This window comes from Mesocricetus auratus, unplaced genomic scaffold (genome assembly GCF_017639785.1).
Source record: "Mesocricetus auratus isolate SY011 unplaced genomic scaffold, BCM_Maur_2.0 Super-Scaffold_4256, whole genome shotgun sequence".
In the NCBI taxonomy this organism is placed as follows: domain Eukaryota; kingdom Metazoa; phylum Chordata; class Mammalia; order Rodentia; family Cricetidae; genus Mesocricetus; species Mesocricetus auratus.
Window position 1 is genome coordinate 29,126,776 of NW_024429182.1, and position 25,300 is coordinate 29,152,075.

At 38.6% G+C, this 25,300-nt stretch overlaps 1 protein-coding gene across 4 annotated transcripts in view; it reads left to right on the top strand.

Annotated features, from left to right (window-relative positions):
* Prkg1 (protein kinase cGMP-dependent 1) overlaps positions 1–25,300 on the top strand; it is a 1,145,204-nt gene that overhangs the window by 334,612 nt on the left and 785,292 nt on the right. The gene's annotated exons all lie outside the window — the stretch shown is intronic.

The following is a 25,300-nucleotide window of genomic DNA, read 5'->3' on the forward strand; positions in this document are numbered from 1 at the left end:
TGAACACTGTACACTTTTGGGGGCTTAGTTTAAAGCTTCAACTACTGTGTTCGCAGCAAAGATCGCTATAAAGGGGAAGATAGGACCATAGGCGGCCGATATAGATGAACCAGTGCCATTCATGGCACTACTTCTAAAGTAAGGGTGTGTTTCCTTTTCCTTCTCTTCTTCTCTCACTTTTTTTTCTGTCTGTTTGATGGTATTTTTGTTTTGTTTTGGGTTTTGTTATTTTTTTATGGAAAGCTGCTTGTAATGTCACTCTCCTGAATTAAACAGTCATAGGTAATGTTTATGCTCTAGAAGAAAAACCTACAAGATCCAGTTGAGAAATCAGGTTGTGGTTTGTACTCAAATACTACAGTGCCATACTTGCCTGCCCAGGAAAGGCTACTTGTAAACAATAAATCATTCTTCAGAGCTGTCAATCCTAAGATCCCTCTGTGTTTCTTCTCTACCCAATAATGCCTTCCTCTTCCCTCACTCCCTTTCTTTCCTCTGTTTCTTCTGCCAGCCTAACTACTCTCTGTGCTTCAACTACCATCATCTATCATTTCTTTGGCTGACATTTCCCTCCCCATGTCAGCTCTGGTCAATTCCTGAATCCTATGCAAGAATCTCTAACATTGCTTTTCACTGCACTTTCGATCCATGTGCAGATGTCTTTCCTGAGTAGTCCTTCTTCCTGCGTATACCTCTGGCCAGTGAGAACAAAGAGCAAGTGTCACACCCACATTGCACCAGGCACACACCTGTGCTGTTGGTTGCCCTGTCACACGACAATTATCATTGACTTGTGGTTATGTCTGTCTCTTCTCAATGTATCTAGACTACAAATTCCACAAAATGATTATTACTTACCATCGTACCCAGTACTCAGCATGTTGTACATGCTACACATGCAGGTTGTTATGGCTAGGCTATTGCAATAATTATGACACTCAGGTTATAATACAGTGCTTGAAAGTGGTATGGACTAGATATATCTCTGGATTTTCAATCAGACTGCTGTCCATTAGAATGACATCAAGTAATGTAATAGATACACACACACACACACACACACACACACTCAGCAGTAGGCATGGGGAGTGAGGAATGAAAGATTTCAGGATGTGGTAAGTAACCAAATGTGTGTTTAGGTAAGAGTGGCAAGTGACCCTTTTCTGGAGACTACGCAAAGGATCTAAACCCCTTGGGTTAAATTCCATTACAAAATCCATAACCAAGCAAACTTCATTGATTGATTTAACCGGTTCCACCTGTTAGTGAGAAGAAGAGGCTTCTATTTCAGGTCACTCATCTTCTCTTAGAAGCATGGCTGACTCGTCAATCATAGTTCAGACAAGGAGACTAGGAGTAGTCACTGAAGAGACTGTAAACCATTCTCTAAACCCTCTGGCAGAACCCCCTTCTTGTCAGCTCACTGTCAAGAATGGACATTCAATTATGAAAGCAATTATTGATTTTCACCTTAAAATTCTCCACAGTTATTTTGCAGACAAAAACTATTTTTTACCTTTCAGACACTTGCTATTGACAGGCAAGAACATGAAACTCTAACTGATAGGTTTTATGTGAGAGATGGTTAACTGTCATGCCCCATGATGGTTAGCACTCTTTTCTCCTACACTACAGATTTAATGAGGAAAATGTTGACCTATGCAATCGATTTACAGGAGCCCCAAGACCAGCACTCTGTGTGAAAGAAGCTATGGAGAAGAAAATTTTTAAGCCCTTATAATGGGCTTTAAAATTTGGCAAGAATTTGGAACCCGTGCAAGGCACCTTTTTCCAGTTGTACTTAATAAATTTATTTGCTATACTAGATATCCCTGTGTCTTATGTTTTGAAAGAATGATAGTACTGTTTTCCTTATGCAGTTTTTAAAATGAACTATCCTTAACTTCGAATAGCAATAGACTTTGTGACTTTTCATTGTTTATTTAGGTAGAGAATTTGTGAATTTCTTGATGCAAGGGATTATGTATTTGTAGCCAGGTGTTGCCTGAGGAAGTATTTATCCAGTTGCTTGGCTGAGAATGAGGATCTATTTGAGCATAGCTCATTTATGTGACGAATTACTACTGTCATCTAAGAGTCTCATTGCCCTCCATGGAGGCCTTTATTCAAAGATCAAGGGGATTCCTCTAATATCTTTTAAGACCTAGAATCTGAAGCCATAAGTTGCTATTTTCACCGTATTTTATTGAATGGAGCAGCTACTTATGTTCATTCACATTAGGGGTGAATAAATGGCAGGAATAGGCATTGGCATCTCCCAAGTGATTGGTATTGTCTGAAGAGTGTTAATGTCTCATGTAATAAGACCAGATGTCATGCTAGATATATTGCCATATCTGTATTTGGAAATACAGCCAACCACACTGGCCAAGACTGAAATTGAAAACCATTATTCTGGGGCTAAGTAGTAAACAGGATATGACCTTATTTCAGAAAGGTTGTGGGCTAACCGAGTGAGAAAAAAAAAGGCATTAGTGGTCATTTTACAAGCTGTGACCCAAAGGTTTAAAAGCTCAGTAAAGAGAATCACTTGAAAGTGTTGAAGGTTGCAGAATGGAAGAGTTGAAATTTGCCTTCTCCTGTGTTGAAATAAAGTGGTTTCAACTGGACCTGACACAGTCATCAAGCCATCAGAGAATCGATGTCAGTGGTGACTTATAAAATGCTAGGCTCCATGGTTGTGGAAATAAATAAGCAGAAAAACACCATTATGTCTACAGTGATAGTAATGGGGCTGTTAACAGTCAAGTACAAGGAGGTGGTATCAGGTTTGGCATCACAGCATTCTTACATAAGATGCTCCTCATTATTCTGTCATGATTTCCCAGCTGCATGTGATCTTTGTAGGTGCTCTGTCTATAGGAGATAGGAGGTTAATAGAAAGCATTTCTGTGATGATGCAGCTTCCATGATGTCCTCACCCATGGTAATGTGAGTCTTCTTGTGATGTATCTGGGGTTTTTTGTTTGTTTGTTTGTTTGCTTTGTATTTCGAGACAGGGTTTCTCTGTATTGCTTTGGAGGCTGTCCTGGAACTTGCTCTGTAGATCAAGCTGGCCTGGAACTCCCAGAGATCTGCCTGCCTCTGCATCCTGAGTGCTGGGATTAAAGACGTGCACCACCAATGCCTGGCAATGTATCTGTTTTAAGCCACTCACACTTTTGAAAATACATATCCTGTAAGTGAACTTCGTAAACTCACTGAGTCACCTAGTTGCACTAGGTTGGAAATTCTGTCCTTGTTCTGTTGTTTCCTTATCTAAGAAGAATAGATGGCCAAATTTCTAAGAAAATGTTGTGTAACAAATTGGCATCCATTTTCTGACATGATAGAGCTAAAGATGACTTTGAGGCGAGTAGTTACCTGGCGTCTGTGTGACATGGGTTTTTATTGTAGTGACAGTCGCACATCCCATACTGTGGGTGAAAAGAGATGCACTGAGGCTGAGGGGCTCAGAATAAAAATCAGAGTAAACTGCCAGGAAACCCAGTGGGGCCTTTTTCTTCTGCGTAGTATGGAATGATATGCTACCTTGATGAATTTGATAACTGACCGATCACAAAACAAATTGTAATCTTTGAAAGCAACATGTATAGCAATGGATTATGAAATGCCCTTGCTGGTACACACTTAGGGGCTTCTTGCTAAAGAAAATGTCAGAGAAACAATCAGGAATGAATTGAGTACAACTAGGGTGGTATTTCATTTGCAGTCTTTTATGATTATGTTTGCCAGAGAATTAACAAAAGAGAGAGGAAGCCGTTGTCTTTAGTAATGTAGTCCTTGGTGAGTTAACCATGCTCTAGTGGATAAATAGCTTTGCACCCATGCTCTTGATGGTTAAACTTAGTAGGGTAACAAACAAAAAGAAAAGGTCATGATATTGGGAGATTGTTGGGAGGGTTGGAAGACAGGATGTCAGGGTAGGTATGGGGTTTTGGAAGCTTTGGTGAATGCCATGGTAAGGTATAACACTTATGAGACGGGAAAGACTTTGTTAGACCTAAATGATTTAGAACTGCATGTGACTCAGGATGAGAAAGCATGAAGATCATAGTTTTAAATGTTTGTTGATGAGATTTTAGGTTTTGTACATGTTTATCAAGGATTCTAAAAACTGTTATATGACTACACCATGACTTAGGATTTCAAGGCTCAGGTTAATTCGGTAGCTTAAAACTTCACCTGGTTACAGATAGCAATAAAGATTTTTATATGGTCTGAACAATTTGTATGTTACTTTTTAAAGGGAGGTTTATAATTGTAATTGTAACATGTTTCTAAAGGAATGGACAGTGAGATGGTTCAATATATAAAGACATTTGCCTAGACTGATGACTTGAATTATAGCTCACGGACCCAAGTGGTAAAAGGAAAGAACAGATTCTTTTAGGAAAAGAGATTTCCTTTGACTTAGTATATATTTCAACTCAAATTTTACTTTTTCCTCCAAATGAAATTATTTGAAATAATAATTCTACTCTAACTAGTATTATGTAGTTTACATTTTCAAGTTAAAAATTTAGCTCTACATAGCTTTACAATGAAAAGGGCTAATTGATTTCCTTGACCACTTTTTTCAGTCCACACTAAATGCACTTTGTTCTCTGGAGGGAAGGCAAATTGGAGTTCCAGAAGTTCCTGTGTGCTGGGTGGTTATGCGACCAGATGTTATTACTTAGCCATTTTTTTTGCATGAAGGAAGGACCTGTGACCATTGGTAAATTCATAGGTCAAGGAACAGGAATACAATTTATTTACTTCATTGAAATCAGATTTTTTTAAAGAAAAGTAGGCCATGTTTGATTTTTAAAGAAGTGGGGGAAAATGGCATGAATGACCCTTGGCAGCAAGGTACCAAACAAACAAACGAAAGAGAAATGCTGGGTTTCTGAATATATGCTAGCATTTGTGTAGGGCTTTCATTCCTGAGAACAACCATAGCTTTACCTAAAGTTTGATGGGGTGGGGGAATGAATAGCATGAACTATGGGACATGTGTATAAAATAAAGAAAAACACCTAAAAAGACCTAATGGGAGAGAAATCTGTACTTTCCCTGAACAAAATAATTTGTGTAAGTGGTTCTTAAATGCAGATACATGAGATTTAGGCTCCAGATCAGAGAGCTGATGTAGAATTTTCTAGATTCTGGACAACCCTCCATCTCAGAACACTGCCTCTCTCTACAGGCATATTGTTTTTTTAATCTTGGAGAGGTGCTTAGTTGTTACTAGAATGTCCTGTGGGAAATACTACGGCCTATGATGTGGGAATATATTACTTGAAAACAGGGTAGTGTCTTTTCTTTTCTCTCTCTCTCTCTCTCTCTCTCTCTCTCTCTCCCTCCCTCCTTCCCTCCCTCCCTCCCTCTCCTTCTCCCACTCCCTCTCTCTTTCTCATTAAATGGTTGGAAGTTGGAAAGAAAACTTTTCAAAATACATTTTTTCAAACTACGTTTTATAAATTTGACCCATGGGAGCAAAGCTATGTGAGGTGGTGTGGAAGCCAGAAATCCACATGCTGAGAACCAAGCTATGAGGACTGAGCTAGAATTCATCGTTATATTATCCATCCCCAGGCCTGTGGAACAGAAACCCAGTTTTGATTTTGCCTGCCTTCTGTGTTTATTGCCTCACAGAAGTATGCTTATGCATGCCGGCTCTCCAACTCTATAAATAAAGATACAAAGTATACCAGGAATACATCAGCCTCCAGCACAGAGAGTGAAATGTTCAGTAGCAGTCATTTTAAATATAATTAGTGGATGTAAGGAGAATATTGAACTAGATACAGTACTCTTTCTAGATTCTTGTTTTGTTTCTAGGTAACCCAATCAATTCAGGTTAAGTAAGTTCAAATCTCTGTGTTTCTGTTTGCTCAGTTCTCACTTATCCATAGGGATGAATGTCGTAGGCTATTGAGAAGGTGAACTAATGAACAATTTAAGAGATCATTTCTTTTTTTGGGGGGGTTTACGAGACAGGGTTTCTCTGTATTGTTTTGGAGGCTATCGGTCCAGCCTGGCCTCGAACTCACAGAGATCCGCCTGCCTCTGCCTCCCGAGTGCTGGGATTAAAGGCGTGCACCACCACCGCCCGGCTAAGAGATCATTTCTGAGCGATACAATTCCCTCCAGAGAACTAAGCACTTAATTACCACTCTCATACCAGCAACTGTAGACTTTGAACTCTTTAGGTATCATGGTTATGTTTAGAGATAGCTGCCCTTACTGACATACATGCTCTAACTTATAATTGCTGTCTAGTAATCAACCACAGATCCATTTATATATTGTTGCTCAGCCCTCACGATTTTGAAGCAGGCACACATTTCTAGGTAGACTATGAGCATGTGAGTGAGCTTTGCCTCTGGTCAAATCTTCTATCTTGTCTAGCAAAATAACTAATCACTCCAGGAACCTTTCCCTTTAAACATATCTATGAATAACATATTGTAGCTCAGTAAAAGTATTAACTAAAAAAGGAAGTTAAGAAAAATGTGTAATTGAAACTACAAGATATATAAGGGCACTTCCTTTAAAGCATTTGCTATGCCAATAAAATATTACTTAGGCAAAGATAATGAGAAAATATGATTTGTGGGTGTTGCATTTGAAAATGTGTAGATTATTTTCTCTTTGGCGGGGTACATGGTATCAAAGAAGACAGTCCCAAAGTATTATTCCCACCTTGTAGGTGCATTGACATGACTAACAATATAATCCTTTTGTACATGACATGGTCTGTTATATGGGTTTCACATGAATTATCTTATTCATCCTTGTTTGGTGGTGTGGTCATATGATTATACTCATTGCTGTAGACATGCCTGTTTTGTTTATACTAATTCTTGGCCTAGCATCACTTCATTGGTACACATGCACACACACACAACAATCAAACATTAACTACTGGGGCTAGAATTGCCCCATTTCCTGAGTCATAGTTTGTGTTACAAATGAAATTATTCATGAGATTTATTTGAAATATTATTGTTTAAATTATTGAGAGACCTCAGTTCTATAATGAGAACCTTGAGGTAGAGGTGTGTGTGTGTTGCTGAAATAGAAATAGTTTGGGATTGCCCAGTTTACCAATTCACCTGGCATGTGATTATGACTATACAGGTACTTCTCAAATTCAAATTACTACTTATTGTCCAATATCAGTTCTCTTGTGTAGTGGGGTCCTGGTGCAAGGACACGCAGAAGGCTTGCACATGTAGGCATACACTGTCCAATTCATCTCTATCCTCATAGCTTTTTTAAAAGAATAATTTTGACTTAAGCCATTCCAAATCAACAAAAATCATCAGGAGTTCTGTGTGTGCTATTGTCCATCTTATACCCTTTTCAGTGGACACACACTGACTGCTCAGGTTTTTAACTAATTCCAATCATTGCAGGTCTGGTGGCACATGCCTGTATTCCCAGGTGTTGAGAAGAAAATACAAGAGGAGAAACACAATTCTGATAACAATAGAAGTCTGATCAAAAATATTTCTGGTACTCTGTCAAAGTGAAATGGCTAAATAACTTGATAAACCTAAGATGATCAGCAAACCACCTTCCAAGTTGCTTGTATTAGTATATTTTACTGTTTTTCAACTCTTCTCTTGTTATCACCATCAAGTCTCCTGAGGTTACATAGCGATCCCCCATTATCTGTGGATTCCACATCCATGGATCCAATGAACTACAAATCAAAAATATTTATTTATAATAAAAGCATTTCCATGCTGATCATACACACAATCTTTTCTCTTGTCATTATTCTTTAAGCAATACCATGTAATGAGAATTATATAGTATTTATATTATATTTAATAATATAAGCTATGATGATATGATTTAAAGTATATAGGAAGATAAATATGCCATAATGAAAGTGCTGTACTCATTTATATAAAAGACTCAAACATCTGTGCAATTTCCTATGAGTACCAATAGTTATCTGTGTATGCTTTGATATTATTGGAACAAGACTGTACTATCAACTAAACCATTTCTTCATAGAACAAAATCAAATTCATTCAGAAGGAAGAATGCAAAATGCATTGAAAGGGAACAAGATAGAGAAAGTGAGATAGGCCAAATGGAATAGAGGTGTCCAATAATATCAGTAATTGACTCCAGTGTTCATCACTTGAGTATAGGAATAATTTCACCATTGGCTAACTCTGCTCCTGCTCTTTACAATTTAGATCATCACCACAGATAACTATTCTTGTTCCACTATGAGAGGGCTTTTGGGTGATATGGGTGGGAACCATGGGTCTTCCCAACTTGTCTCTGTCCTTTGGGCTACATCAGTAAAGGGCAAGGCACAGAAATCCCATGACCGTCATCAGTCATCCCCATGTGGTGCTCTCTGCTCACTTCCCTCCCCATGCCAATGTAAGGGTTTTGGTTTTTATTATTATTTTCAGGAGCAAGAAGCTTTTAATTAGGAGTTACACATTTCTCCTGATTATCAGAATATGCATACTCTATAAAGAATAATCAAAATAAATCAAATAATTGTGGTCTGTACAAATGGAAATTTGAGAAGAAATCTTCTTAGAAAATGCAATCCAAAAAATTGCATCTGATTACAAGAATGTCAGGAAAACATTAACCTTTGTTTTCTTGGGCTGGGCGGAGGACTGGCAGGACACGCTTCTTCCTTCTGAGCATGGGAATTGGATTAAAGTCATTGTCTTTTTGTATTGGATGGCCAAGGGGAAAACACCATCCATGCTGAATCTTACTTCCATCTGGATTTTCTGTATTCTTATTAGTTTTCTTTGTAACCAAACACCTACCTTGCTTACCAATTATCTTTTATTTTGTTTGTTTGTTTGTTTGTTTTTGTTTTTCGAGACAGGGTTTCTCTGTATTGTTTTGGAGACTGTCCTGGAACTCACTCTGTAGACCAGGCTCGTCTTGAACTAACAGAGATCCGCCTGTCTATGTCTCCCAAGTGCTGGGATTAAAGGCATGTGCCACCAACGCCCGGCCACCAATTATCTTTTATCAAGCCCTTCAGTAGTTAGGCATGTACTTGGAACCACGTAGCCACTCCTAGTCCTCAGTGTCCAAGCATCTGATTTTGGCATACAGTATCTTTAAGGCATGTGAAATCACAGGAGGCCACTGGCATGAATCTCATGACATGATTTTTACTGACCTATAACCTTGGCCATTTACAACATCCATAGAACCGTGTACTTAATGCCATTGGCAGTTCACCTTTTATCACATTCAGTTTCTATGGAGCATGCAGTAGAAATGGGACAATTGTCCTAGAGGTTATGATTTGAAAGTCTAGAGAAAACAACTTAAATTCACTTTATAAGGAAACTATCTAGCCAATATGCAATTTGTTCATCAAGTAAGAAGGTTTCTAGAAAAGCCAATAGAATTATGAGCAGTTTGAGGGTGTTCATGTGTCAGAAATGTTTTGTTTATCTGAGGTGGATTTTAAAAGTAAGTGATTCAGTGGCTTTACCATAATAAGGAGTGTAGTCTTCAGCTTTTAGATTCAAGAAATCAATACTATTTGTTGGTAAGACTCAAGAAGTCAGATTCCTGGTAACCAAATGCACAAAAGAAACAATGTCAAGACCTATATAAGCCTTCCTTAGTAACAAACACAAGTAGTTACCATTTACAAAGTGTATACCTTGATAACAATTGTCAAAGAAAATCTCTTCACCTCATGAGCCAAAATAAATGAATAAACTAAACTAAAATAGATTTGGAGCCAGACAGTGATGGATTTTCAGTCTCTTAACCCCACCCTGAAGTCTCATCTATACCACAAGAGTGACCATATTAACTCTTTTTTTTTAATTTATTTTTTATTTTACATACCAACTCCAGTCCCCCTCACCCATTCTCCTGCCCCCTTCTCACCCCTCTATGACTCCTCAAAGGGGGTAAGGCCTTCCTTGGGGAGACAAGAAAGTCTGGCATACCAAATTGAGGCAGGACCAAGCCTTCCCCCCTGTATAAAGGCTGAGCAAGGCATAGGGAATGGGCTCCAAAAAAACCCAGTTCATTTACCTGGAATAGATCCTGGTCCCACTGCCAGGGCTCCCCTATTCCACAACAGATCAAGCCACATAACTGTCACCTACATCCAGACATCCAGAGGGCCTAGTTCAGGCTCATACTGGTTCCCCAGCTGTCAGTCCATAGTCTGTGAGCTCCCACAAGCTGGGGTGAGCTGTCTCTGCGGTTTTTCCCCATCATGTTCTTGACCATCCCCCTTGTTCATATGACCCTCCTTCCTCTCTTCAACAGAACTCCAGGAGCTCAGCACACCCACATCAACCCTTAAGATTGATCTGTTATGTGTAGAGCCTAAGTACAGTATCTGAGAAATACAAAACCCACCATTAAACCCCTGTTGTTGATAGCTGGTTTCTATCCTACTCCTGTTCCACCTACTCATTAACAGCAATATGTCAAATAGCTCCTATTAGCTCCAACTAATAGCCCAGTTCTTTCCAAGCATCAGCCTGCCTGTTGGAGTTGTGCTGACAAACTTGCACAGCGCACTGTAGAAGAAGTCATACAAGAAAAATGAAATTCTAATACGAAAACATTCAGTAGCTATTACCATGTGGAGAAAAATCAACCTGATACTGTTTATGACTCATAGTGCTTGGTGCCTGTTATATCCATCTCTCTGTGGAGTGAACTCTGCTGCACATACCCAGTAAATTACTTAATTTATCCCGATCACTCTCATTGTCTTTACTTGTCTCATATAAGGTATGGCAAGAGGACTCTGAAAGGTGCAGTCACAGGCTATCAGAGGCCTGATGAATCAGAAACCACCTATTTATGGTAGTATGTGTTTAATTATTAGTGGATGTGGGGGTTATTTAGCAGTATTGGGTGTAGGTGAAGGCTTTAGTGATGTGCCCTAGCAATACACATTGAAACCAATTCTGAGATGACTCAAGTGAGGATTTTGAAAGTTCACCTTAGGCTATGCTTTGGACACAGTTCATCCATTGTATGAATGGAGAAACAAGTGTCCATCCAGCAGCATGAATTTATCTAAACTAACCTTATTTCCAAGACTTGCTTTATATTAAGGTCTTTTTTTTTCTTCCCAGGTCTTTGTTTAAAAATACTCTGTCACTACAATTCTGAATCTTGGAAGGTGGCCTCATTTATACTTAGGGAAAAGATGGTTTGGTATCCTCTTCAAATCACTTCCAGAGTTTACTTTTACACACCCCAGTATTTGCATTCCATGTCTTATAATTGGAAATTCCATCTCTAACTCAGCTCCTTGGGGTTTTTCATTTTTCCTTACTCAATTTTTTGATATGATTTATCCATCAGTCCTGTTGAATTAATCCTCATGATGGCTAACACAGGCTAACTGGGAACATGGCATTGTTCTTGGAAGATCTGAGTCCTCTAGTGTCTTTAAATGAAAGTAGAGTCCATCTGTGTTTGCAGCCTCTTATAAATAGATATTTAGTTACTTTTCAAATCCATGAGGATGCTATAGTCTTCCACAATCATGGTCCATAATGAGTTTGCTCTTCATAAAGAAATGTTTTTGTCAAAGCTAGCTTTAAAATTTTGGAACCACATTTTGAGTCTCTCCATAGAGACAGCGTCCCTATAGCTTGCCAAGTTTCCACTTATATGTTACTTTGTGTGAATAATTAAGACAGATAAAAATACCAATACACAGATACAATTATCTTCATGTTCACTGTTAAACCAAAAACATGGACTTCCATATAAACAAAATTGAGATCCTTATTGTTTTCCATGTTTGTAGAGCAAGGACACCTACTGTTGAAATGTTTGTATTCAAATGCATCATATGCATCCCAAGGAGTCTTGACCCTACATATTTAGGGTGCATACACTTAGATGGATGATACAGGGTCATCAGAAGCAATGTCTTCAACATTAGCATGAATTTTTTGTTACTTTGGCATTCCTTCAATAATATTGCTCACTTACAAGAACTCATTTCTTCCACTGATGTTCTGAGACCTCCAAAATCAGTTGTTAATTTTCCTTCTTGTTTTATTGGTTAAGTCACTTCAACTAAATTCTTCTGTCCCAAGAAAGTATTGAACAAGGCACTTTAGAGGTTGTCCTTCTCTGTTCTGATTATTGTGTTTTGTTGATGTTAATTCCTGTCATATAAATGTCATATTTCCCCTCAAAAACCTTTACTTTGTTGAAGAAAATCAAACAAATATCAATTTCTAGGAACATTAAAGAGCTCCCATATTTTATCTACCAACTTTCTCATGTTATTTACAATTATGTAAAATACTGGGTGCCTAGGTTTCTAAGGCTGAACCATGTAGGCTTTAAGTCTGGCTATGTCCATGTTGAAATGTATTATGCTTTTCTTACAGAAGACTCTGTTAAGAACAAGGAAGTTTGCAGTTTCTCTTGACCTTTTCATAGTCAATGATCTAGTAGAAAATAACCTACTACAACTTGAGCCAAATTCAAAATTTCTTATGTTTAGAATGGCGCTGAATTTTTGTATTACTTTGGGCACAGGTCTTCTGAGCTCTTTCGGCTTTTGTGCTTTTTAGCATTCTCATATTTGTCCTTATGTTCCTCTCAAAAGCTTACATAGAAAATTGTGTTCAGAAAATGTTGGCCAGATTTAAAAGTGTTGAACTGTTACAGCTCTTTAGGTCTTCTATATATTAGACACCTATATGAAATATAACTAGCAAATATCTTCTCCCTTCTAGAGATATTTGTATACCTTGCTGGTAGCTTTCTCTCCTATATAAAAACTCTGAAATTTCATGTAATAACATTTATTGATTCTTGTGGTGACTTCTTATGCAGTTGGGTTTCTATTAAGAAAGCTCTTATATCTTCATTTTAAGGATAGTGTAGTGTCAAATTTTTAATTAAGCTCTTTGATCCATTTCGAAATGACTTGCTCTGGGTAAGAGGTATGGGTATTGGGAGATATTTTATTAACTATGTAAAGATGCATTGCATTTGTTCAATAATTAAAGATGTATTGCTATTTCACCTGATTGACCTGATAAAAAGCTGAACAACCAATAGCGAGGGAGGAGGTAAGGGCAGAACTTCCAGGCAGTAAGAGTAAGTAGGAGGAGGAATTTAGGCTGGTGAAAGAAGGAAAAATAGATAAAATAGATGCCAGATGCTAGCCATGTAAAAAGCAAGAAAGTAGGGCATGCAGAATGAAAGAAACATAAAAAGACCAGAGGCAAAAGTATAAGCAAATAGAAACAGGATAAATTAAGTTAAGAGTGCTGGTAGGACAAGCCTAAGCTAAGGCCAAGCATTCATAATTAATAAATCTCCATGTATTTATTTGGGAGCTAGCTGAAAGCCCAAAGAACATTCCCACTACATGTGGGTCTACTCTCATTCTTCTATTGATGGATATCACTTTTCCCAGCACAATCTATTGAATGGGCTCTATTATAGCCAGTATATTTTAGATGCCTTTGTTGAAAATTAGTTGTCCATTTGCTTATCACTCCTCCCTCTCTGCAACTGGATTCCAGGAGTTCAGTCCAGTGTTTAGCTGTGGGGTCAAGACCAGACTAGAGAAGCCCACAGAAACAGCAGACCTGAAAAGGGGGGAACTCATGGACCCCAGACTAATAGCTGGGAAACCAGCATAGGACTGATCCAGACCCTCTGAATGTGGATGCCAGTTTGGAGGTCTGATTAATCTATGGGGCCTCTGATAGTGGATCAGTATTTATCCCTAGTACACAAGTGGACTTTGGGAACTCACTCCACATGGAGGGATACTCTCAGACTAGACACAGGGTCAGGGGGAGGACCTAGGTCTTACTCCAAATGACATGACAGACTTTGAAGATCCCCATGGAAGGCCTCACTCTCCCTGGGGAGCAGAAAGGGGATGGGATAGGGGTCCAGTGGGGGGCAGGGGAGGAGAGAAGGGAGAGAAAACTGGGATTGACATGTAAAACAAGCTTGTTTCTAATTTAAATTAAAAAAAGGAAAAAAATTAGTTGTCCATATCTGTATGGGTTTACTTTGGTGTTATCTCTTATACCCCACTTGGCTACATATGAAGAATCCCTGCTCATGTTGATGAGTTTGTAAACTGATACAGTCAGTATGGAAATTTTTCTTTTCTTAAAAGGTTTCTTAAAAACCTGAAACTAAGTGTCATATAACAGAGCTGGGTCATTCCTGGGTTTATACCCAAAAGGTTCGCATCTGCCCACAGAGGTACTTGTTTATCATTGCTACCTCTGTCACCATGCTGTTTTTGTCACTGTAACTGTGCTGTATAGTATGAGGCTAATTGTGATCGCTCCAGTGGTATTCTTTCTGCTTAGGTTGCTTTGACTCTGTGTTCTTTTAAATTTTTAGATGTTTTTCCCCATGTTCCATGCAAAGATCATTGGAATTCTGATGATGGTGCATTAAATCTGTAAATTACTTTTGATAGTATAGCCATTTCCACAATATTAATTGTGCAAATCCATGGGCATGACATAAAACTGTCTATCAAGAAATGGACACATGATTTCAAAATAGTTTTCAAAAGAAGAAACACATGAACATTTTTAAAGTGGCCATTAGGAAATTAAAACTTCCTTGAAATTCCATCTTGTCCCAGTTAAAGTTGTTATCGTATAAAAACCCGATGACAAATGAAAACAGGGAAAACAGAGGAACTCCTGTTCATTTTCAGTGGGTGTGAAAATGAGACAGGCAGTATAGAAATCACTGTGGTGGTTCTTTTACAAAACTAAAACTAAAAGTGCCATATACTAGAGCTGTACCACTCCCAGGCTTATGCCCAAAGGACTTCATATCAGACCACAAATGTAGTTGCATATTCATCTTTATCACAGCCCTAGTCACAATAGTAAGGGAATGGGTTCAGCCTGATACCCATCAATAGATGAATAGATAATGAAAATCTGGTGCATACGCACAGTGGATTTTTATTCAGCTGAAAAAGAAAATGAAATAGTGAAATTTGCAGGAAACAGTATACATTTGTGAACTATTAGGAAAGATGACTCAAACCTTCAGAAGACAGTAACACACATCCTCTCTTATATACAAATCCTAGTTTATAGTGCATACATTTGTGTATATAATTGGATATGAATGTGGATAAAGTCTAAAACGTAGATTAAAGAAGGTAAAAACAAGTTCTCAGACTTGGTGGGAAGAGGATATAATGACACAGGTGACGTGGAAGAAGAAGGGAGCCTGGGGTCAGCTCACAAGGGGAGTTGGAGGGCGAGGATATACAAGGAAAAGCTACTAAAATACACAGTATTTGAAAATGCCATAATGATGTCTAGTACCTTTCATGGGATATTTTAATGAATAAAATGAAATAATAGATGTAGTGACTTATAAACAATAAACTCTTTTCCTCCTCCAAGTTCTGAAGGTCAGGAAATTCAAGATTAACAGACTCAGTGTCTGGTGAGAGCCCACTTCCTGGTTCACAGATGATGTCTTCATGCCACATCCTGTCATGGGGAAGGGTTTCAGTTAGAATGCTTTAAGGCAGGATTCCATCTTCATGGCCCAATCAGTTACTTAAGGGCCCACCTCCTAGTACCTTCTTACAACATGTGGTTTGAGAACTGACACCAACCTTTAGTGAGTAGGAGGAGGTATCTCATCTGCCATGGGCCAGAATAGAGGCAAAGGACAAGAGCTGTGAACTTAAGTCTCCGTTTGATGATAAGGTGTTGGACGGGTAGAAACTCCCTGAGTCTACACAAACCTCTTTGCTCCAGAGTCATAGCTGGAATCAGGGTCTCAATCCAATGCTGTTTACGTAACATCTGTCCAGTTACTGACTCTTTTCCATCTTTTGCCAACCCCTGAAAATGTTCAGCCATTTCACTAAATAGAGTTCCAGGTCAGGTTTTTTCAGGACGTTTACTGACCATATGTCCCATCTGTGCCTTACTCTCTCCATTTGTCTTAGAAGAATAGAAATGTCAGTGGAAAACACCCATGTGCCCTGGAGACCTTTGCGTACACTAAAGGGATGAAGCACAGCCAGAATGGAATATCCTGAGAAGCAATCAAGCCAATGCTTTGTTGTCCATCCTTTCCTTGCACTAACCCTCCCACAAGCCAGCTGAGGCCACACAGGCTTAGAAAGGCCGCCATGTCATGGTGGTTGTCATTTTGATGATGAGGTGAGCCATTTCTGTACCATGTTAAATACCAAGGTCTGAGTGGTTGGTTAGAGCATAATATGGCAAGCAAGAGTGAGTCACAGGATGCCTACTACTGTGGCTGCTCTTCACTGTGGTTGTGCATCCCTGCTTGACTGCTCTTTCCGGAGGGATAAAGCTCCCAAAAGTCCATTTTTCTTGCAAAGCCACCACTATTAGTTTGCTCCCTACAGGTACCTTTTTCTTTTTCTTTTTTTCTTTTTCTAATAAGATGTAAACACTCTCAGATGAAGAAATCCATCTTTATTTCTGGGCAAAGTTTTCAATAAAACTACTACTATGCCGCCCTTTCTCTTTTGTCTTTCTAGGAAGAGAGGCACATAATCCTGTTCCTAAAAAGTAGTAGAATAAATGAATAAAATAAAATAATTATAATATGAGTTACAGAGAGAAACAGAGAGAGGTTCGGTGCACTCTTTTCCTCCATCATTTATGGGGTACCTTCACATGACATCTCACACTGACCAATTTAAATAAAATATGAAACACAAATATAATTTTGGATTTTCAGAAGCCACATTAAAAATAACTATTCAGGTAAAATTAATCCTAAAAATAGATATAAGCCAGTATATCCAAAATATTTTATCAATGTGTTTCAATATGAAGTTATTGGCAAGATACTTTGCAGGAATTTTTTTACATTAAGCATTAGATACCTACTCATATTGTGTCTAACTCCCATTCAGATAACCCACATAGCTACATTTCATGGCTGCCATACTAGACAGCTGCTTACAGAATAAAAACAAGCTCACTGGTTTGGCATTATAGGCCCTTGCTCATCTGTCCTCTAACTTTATGTTGAGCTTCTTATTTCCTACATTATCATCACTGCCCTACCAGTTAATTCTTGAGCATAGGACTTCTGCCTTCCTATGTATGCAGTGGTTACAGTGGTCTTTGCCTGCTTTTATTCTTCCCATTTCTCAAAGCATGTCTTTTTTTTTCAGACAGGGTTTCTTTGTGTAGCTCTGACTGTCCTGGAACTAGGCTGGCCTCAAAATCAGAGCTCCACCTGTCTCTGCCTCCTGAGTACTGGGATTAAAGTCATATGCAAGCCTTTATGAATCATGTAAAATGAGTTATAATAGATTTTGTTTCAGATTTAACCACAACTTCGCTGCTAGATCATTAGGGAATCTTAAGGAAGCAATTTGGTTTCTTTAGACTCTGTTATCTCTGAATGCAAAACAAATTAAAAACGATGAAAATATAAACAGTGTCATGGTTCTTAGCACATAAGAGTTACAATTCTCCCCTCTCTCTACTTCCCAAGACTCTTTAGTGAATATCAGGTACATTGCCACCTGCCGACAGTACCCCAGGGTGCACTTGTCTTTGGTTTCTAAGGTCATTTAAGTAAACATCTTGTTCTTATGCTGTGATTTCTTGACCTTTTATCTTAGGGCCACTTTTGCTAGTTTTTGCCTATTTCTTGTTTCTTAGTTGGCATTATCACCCTCTTCTCTTGTTGCCTACTGCCAGAAGCGATCAGCAAAACCCACAGCCACTGGTTCCTGGAACTGAATGATTCTGGTGCCAAGTGATTTGTACAAGGGCCCTTCTGCTGGGGCGCAGAGCTGACATGTTACTACTGAAAGCTATGCCCCACTCAGGGTGACTGCACAGCAGCTTTGTCCCCTGCTGTAACAGTTTCCTAGGCAACACATACACACTGCCAGTGAAAGAAATTGAAGGAAGAAAAGGCAAAACCTGCTTCATTTCCATTTCTTGGTACTCTTGAAGTGTTAAAAATACTGAAAATAAATGAATAGTCAAGCATATGTTTTATTATTTCATGTTATGTTGGTGTGAGTTATTAGCAATGGTCTTATGTGAAAGAAACTGCATATTTCTCATGGGGTAAAGTTGATAGGTTGTTGAAAACACTTTTGCCTGTCATTCTGTAGATTTAATTCTATTCTGAGGTATACTGAGGTTTCATAAACAGTATTTTAAATTTCCTATCCTAATTTCATGTTATTAATAAATATAAAACTTGCTAAGTTACTATGCTTGTTATAATAGTTTCTATATAAATTCCTGGGGGGGCGGTTTCTATGCTTGAAATCAAGTCTTATGCCAAAAACGAGAATTACAACTTTCTATTTCCTTAGCATTGCTGTTTTTCTGCATCTACCAATGGGTAGGATTTATTATTGAGTACAACAGAAACAGTAGACAGTATTGGCTCCTTTCTCAAGTCAGAAGTCTTCCATATGCATCAATAATTAGGATATTCTTCTATTCTTGTTTGTTAAAGGCTATGCCTAGTGACCAAATCTTGCCTGTTATTTTGCGTGTTTATTTTACAGGGTGGGCTGTGAGGGGAGCTGTCATGTGTGTTCATGTGTGCACTGCCAGAGGTATTACCAACCATATTCTATCACTTACCATCTTATTTTAAAAGACCAGGTTTCCCGGTGAACCTCAAGTTCACTTATCTAAATAGAACAGCCAGTGAAGGCCCTGATCCTCCTGTCTTTGCCTCCCTAGCACTGTCTAGCTTTTTGATGTAGGTTCTAGAGACTAAGCTCTGGTCTTCAAGCTTGCACACCCTGTAACTTATCAACTGAGCCAGCAGCATCCTATTTCATATTTTAATAGTTTGACTTTACAGATTGTGAAGTTTCACCTAAAATTCCAATTTATGGCTTCTGGTTGTAAATAATTAAAAGATACAGAGAGATGGATTGCTTTGCTTAGGGCAACCGTTAGCTAAAGTCAAGTAGCAACTGCTTTCATTCAAGGGTACTGGAGAGAACCACACTCTTCAAATGCCACATCTGCCACCTTCCCTGGTATTTACACCCTGGCTGTTTCATTTGTTTATGTTTCCCTCCTAGCTTCTAGAAAGCTTGGATTTGCTTCCATTAGCACCATGGTTGAGACCTTGACCCCTAAGGGTGGGGAAACTTCTGTAAAGAATGCTTGACTGCACAACTCACTAATGAAAGTCTGCTATTTGAGGCTTTACTGACATTGTGACACTGCTGAGCTCTAAACAGCCAACTGAATTACTTACCAGGCTCCAGGATGTCTCATTGGGAGAGATGCTCTATTTGTTTAGACTCAGCCTTCAGGCCAACAACACGCATTCTTCTGCTTTGCAAGAAGTAGGAAATGGGAGAATGACGAGGACTGGTAGGTGTCTAAAGCTGTCTGTGGTTTTCTGAAGATGGAAAATGGTTGCTTCGGAACAGCAGGAACCCTAGACCAGTAGCACTAAGCTATTTTTTAATCTTTAGGTTTTTTCCAAGCCATTGTTCCCCATTCTCATGTCCCTAGTTTTATGAATCATGCACAACACTGATCAGAAATGGCCTAGAGATTTATCTCATGGCAGAGTCCTACAGTTTTCCCAGAACAATCGCCCACTACTGGGTAGCGTAAGAGGTCTGTAAGCAGACTGACTCAGGTTTTTGGGGACCCACCTTCATAGTACCACTGCACTCTTATTTGTTAGTTGTAATTAATTGAAGAGGAAGCTATTGTATATTCACATAAAATCACCAGCCTTGGTACATATACCAAAGGGATTAATGAAAACTGACATATAGCTGTTCCTTGTTAAGTTTAGAGTTGGCAGCTAAGCAGCACAGAACACAGTGATGAGTCTAACAGAGGAACTAATATTTAGTAACATGGCAAACCACATATCTCCAATTCTCATGGACCAGAGAACCTTCTAGGGCATATGGGCATACTTTTGTCTTGTAAGTAAAATGAATGTACTGTCTGGTTTTGAATCTTAATGTCACAGCTTTACTCTGGAGCATAAGGCTCTTTCTTAGACATTTTTTTCTTCTACCTTATCTGTCAGATGGGGACAATGATAACATGCCATTATAGTATGTGACACAAAATCACAATGACAATAACAGTAAAAATAAAAAGCACATATTTATCATGTGCTCTCTATTAATAGATAATATTTCATCCAACTTTAATATTAATTGGTTTATTGCCTCTTTATATATTAATTTATTTAAACCCTACAATTACCAATAAATATGTTCCTTAATATTCTCATTTTATAGATGAAGGAATTAAGACATAAAAATCAAAACACCTCAGAGCCTAGTGTTATGGTTACCATTAATAAATTGAATATCTTTCTGATTTGCTATAATTAAATTTAAGTAATTAATTTTAAGTTCCTTCTAATTCCCTTGTACCCACATACCTTCTCTAACTCTCTCTTGGTGGACACTTACAAATTACCATGAGGTGTATGTGAAATGAAAGTCTGGAAACTATTCACATTTCATGTAAGATGTCGTCTGCTGCTTTGTATTAGCTCTGAAATGAATTCCATCGAGTTTTGTTCACTTGACAGGTATATATGAGCAGCAGAGAGAAGGAGGCTTTCAGGCTAACTCTAGAGACTTGGTAAAAAAAATAGTGTTGGAGTGTGCTCTGATGGGCAAAGGGTCATGTGACTGAAACTTAAAAAAGTGAGTATTTTCAACCTATTCAGTCTAACTCACTTGTGTGCAGATCTACTCTTGAAGAAATGCACAAGTGACACCACACTGAGCTGAAATTTCTGACTGAGACTGACATCCACGTAGGATGCCTTGTATGGTTCTCAGAGGAACTACTGTTCCTGCTGTCTGGCTCATTTTCTCCACGGTCAGGTCTGAGGTCAGACACTGCCTTGTCAGTGAGGCCTGCCTTCTCCAAGTTATTACTGAGTGCTTTCTCTATCCATGGCCAACATGTCATGGCCCCTCTCCTCACCTGTCAAAGCCCTCTCTCCTCACCCCCTTTTCCTCCACGGAGCTTACTCCAGCCTGCTGATTTTACATTTTACTCATTCCCTATTTAATTCCTCCACCAGAATGGAGCTTCCTTGCACTGACTTTTTAAAGGTTTATTGCTAATATTCAGACATTTGGTAAGCTGTTGCTTTAGGCCGAGTGGAGTATTTATATCACAGCAAATGTCATGCCATAATAATAAGTCCTATTCCCCCCAAAGACATGGCTTACTATCACCATGATCCTCCCCTCACCAGCCCTATTAAATGGAGCATCGTGGGAAAGTAGACTTTTGTTTCATTCAATGCTGTGTAAAAAGGTGACTTTTGCACCACAATTTGCAAATATTTGCTGGAATTGTAAATGGGTATGTGAGAAAATAACTTTACCCCTGTGCGAGGGTACTAAGTGACTTCAGGCTTGTTCACTCACTTATTTCCTCACATACCCATTTGCAATGCCAGCAAAAGAACTAAAATATGTAAATAGTTGCCTAGAAAGAAAAAAATCATTGTATGTGATAGGGGAGGTAAATGTTTTAGCTTGAGTTCACTTTCCTAATTTCATATTTGTATTAATAAGTCACCTTAAATAAGAGTGACTCCTAACTTTTTACCTGGTTTTCCATAATTGCATTACATGAAATTCTGCCATGCAATATTGGTGCTGAGAACTGCATAACCTGGTGTCATGAAGTCTGAGATTGTTTTAAGGTACTTCTCTTCCTAGAGGAAGACTGGCATTCAGAAATAAAGCATAGGCCAGAGTCAGGCATACCATCAAGGGTGGACTTTGGGTGTTTTTCTGCTTTCCTTCCTCAGTAATTCCTCACTGGCTTCTTTGGTGTGTGTGTGTGTGTGTGTGTGTGTGTGTGTGTGTGTGTGTGTGTGTGTGTGTGTCAGCCCTGTTTCCATCTTTGTCTTTTCCTATGTGTCCACACTGACTTCTCATTTAATAAAGTATTGTCTGCTAAGTGGATCTAGGTTATATATGGTGTGTGTATGTGTGTGTGTATTTTTTCCAGAGGGAATGATCCAACCAGAAAAAAAAAATGTCCTTCTTCGTTTGGTATGTTTGAGGTAATTAGAACCATCTGACCATACCTGGAACAAAATCTTTCTCCAGAAAAAAAATCTTATACTTCTCAACTTCGATCTGTTAACTATGCAGTAACTGACCCACCAGTAAAGATTTACTAGCAAGAGCCAGTGGCCTAAGTTTGAGTGTACTGAATCATGTGTCCATGTAAAAAGAGAGAGATAGCATTAAAATCTTGTGAGAAAGGACAGAGAGGATGCTGAATAGACTAGAAACAACTAAATATCACTCAATATCCTGAGGTCCCATTTGTAGAAACTAGGGAAAGAAGATGTTCATCCTCTTGACCATGGCCTAGCAGGTAGAATGAGGAGGAGGATGAAGAAGAGGAACTATGGGGACAGTGAACTCTTGAATCGTGTTCTGCTATGTACCGAGCACTGTTTAAGGGCTGTATACAACAATAGAAATCGAAGATTTTATTTTTATTATAAGCCAAAGGAGTAGGTGCTATTGTTACAGTTAAGAAACTAGGGACATACAGAGGTTTGGTGCCTTGATCAAAAACCCAAACTGAAGCTCCTGGAGGTGGGATTTGTGAAGGAGATCCTGCCTCACATTAGGAGTTCCCTCCAAGACCCCATATTAGGCACAAACCACACTTAAAACACCTGCTTTCATAGAACAAGAGATCCTTTATTACACAGAAAAATTTATGTGGTTGCTTTCTGACTTGGGCAGAAAACAGCAGCAATTGAGCTTGCAGGAGTAATTTTTAAGAAGAGAAAAAAAGAGGAGGTCAGTGTTAGAATGGGTTGGGTGTGGTGGTATATTTCGATTGAGGATATTAATTAGGTGATTAGGTTAATTAGGGAACTTTTGATTTTTGGACTTTAATACTTTGATAGCTGAACCTTGGTAGTCAGTCTCAGGAGGAGGAAGCAGCCAAATAAGGGAATAGACCTTGGTAGGTAGCTTTAGGAATGTAATCTAATGGATTTTTAGCAAGGCTGAGGAGATGAGGGGAAGGTCAAGGCCTGCTAGAGCCATGCTTGCCAGAATCCCTCCAATTTGAATTCAGGAAATCCCCACAGCTCCAGAGCACATGGCCTTAAGCATTCTAAAGTGACTGGCCTGTGTGACAGCAAAGCTCCTAGCTTAACTGTGAGATAGACCTCTGGCCCATTAGTGTATCTGTTCTTTCTGGTGTGGCTAATCTCTTACTTTGTAGATCTCACAGATCATCAGCTTATGTGAACTTGAAATGGCCAATGGATGTTCTCAGAATGATGAACTTTGTCTTTGGTTGGCAGCTGTGCTTGAGTGGCTATAAGGACAATCTTGAGTTTTCCTGAAATGTGGTTGCATGATCCTGAGATGATGACAGGAAGAGCAGCATGGGTTGAGAGTGTATGACTTGTACATGAGGGACATTAACAAAGATGAAGACGCCACCTGAAAGAGAACTTCATTCTGTTTGATCAAGACATCAATATAAGCACTAAGTGAATTCTCTTTGAACATAGTTTCATTGTTTTATTGTATTTCTTCAAAGAATACAGGAACACTTGAGGAGCCATTTCACCAGAGCATCAGACATTATGGCAGAGCCCAACCCACAGAGCAATCTGAATATTGAAGCTAGACTTCTTTGAGGCTAAATTTGGTCAGTTCAGTATAGAAGGGCTTACTTGGTTTAAGAATGGGGAAGTACTTAAAACTTTTATTTTCAGCCTGGTGTTGGTGGTGCACACTTTTAATCCCAGCATTTGGGAGGCAGAGGCAGGTGGATCTTAATGAGTTTGAGGCCAGCCTGGACTACAGAGCAAGTTCCCGGACAACCTCCAAAGCAATACAGAGAAACCCTGTCTTTAAAAACCAAAAAAAGGAAAAATAAAAGAAAAAAAGCTTTGGTTTTCTAGAAATTTAAGGAAAGTTCTACCCAAGGGTACAAAAATTCACTAGCATGTATTTAGAGCCTGAGGGATGTATGGATAGTGGCCTGACAGACTTAGATTCAAGAGGCCTGGTTTTAGTGCTGATATGGTGGCATATACCAGTATTTCCAAAACCTAGGAATTTAAGAAAGGAGGATTACAATCCACCCTGGCCCGTACAAGGAAAGTCTACCAGTAAAATGGGGTGGAAAAAGAGGCCAGTTCTTTAATCCTCAGTCATCAGCTGTGGTGTTTCTGGAATGCAGTGTGCTGCTGGTACGGGTTTTTAGAGGACCACATTTTGAATTTCAGTGTTACTTAAAGATATTGCATTTCTAAAGTCTTACTGATGAATCCTAGTCCTTCCTCTTGTTCATGCTTTGGGGTGACTCATCCCTCCACTCTCAGTGAACTCTCTTCAGTCTATCAGGCTCTTCTTGGTATTGCCTCTTTTCCTAACACCCCCTTTGTCCTTTCTGCTTCCTCACTTAGAGACTGGTTAAAGGTTGGTTCTATGAACACCCACCTTCCCACCAGTTCTTAAAATGAGGCCTGGTACACAAGCATGTCCAGCATTCTCCTCACCAGTACTACATAGTTTACATTGTGAAGACAAAATCAAGGAAAGCAAACAAAAGAAGAAATAGAGATATTGTATTACATATAACAAATATTGTATATAATAAATGCTATACATTATACATAAATTTAATATATAATAAATGCTATATATGTATAATATAAATGCTATAAGTAATATAGTGTTTCTTGAAATTTTTTGCCTTGTTGTGACATTGGAATTTGTTTTATAGAGTTTTTCTATTGAATGTTTCATTAGTACATAGCAAAATTGTTAATAAAAACACAGAAGTGTTATAGTGATGCTTGGAGGTCTGATGAAATGACTTTGATTTGATAATAGAGTACATTATTTGTTATCAGATTAAAAATGCTGTTCTGGCAGAAAAGTTCATATTTCAGGTGTCAACATATCTGAAGATAACTGGAAAATTAAAGCATTCACATAGAATTTGCTCTTTTCCGTTTAACATTTTTATCCCATAGTAAAGAGAGAAAGAGACAATGGAATATGAGCTCTGTTAAAATGTCTATTAACATATACATTAAAGAAAATGTGGTAAAGAAATCCATGTATCCAGTTTTTAAAAATTGCTCCTTTTATCTTTTGAGATTATTATATACTTACATAATCTTTTCTTTTTTTCTTCTTTCCAAATCCTTGTATATACTCCTCCTAGCTCTTTTTCAAATTCAATGGATACCTTTTAGAACTAACTATTATACACAC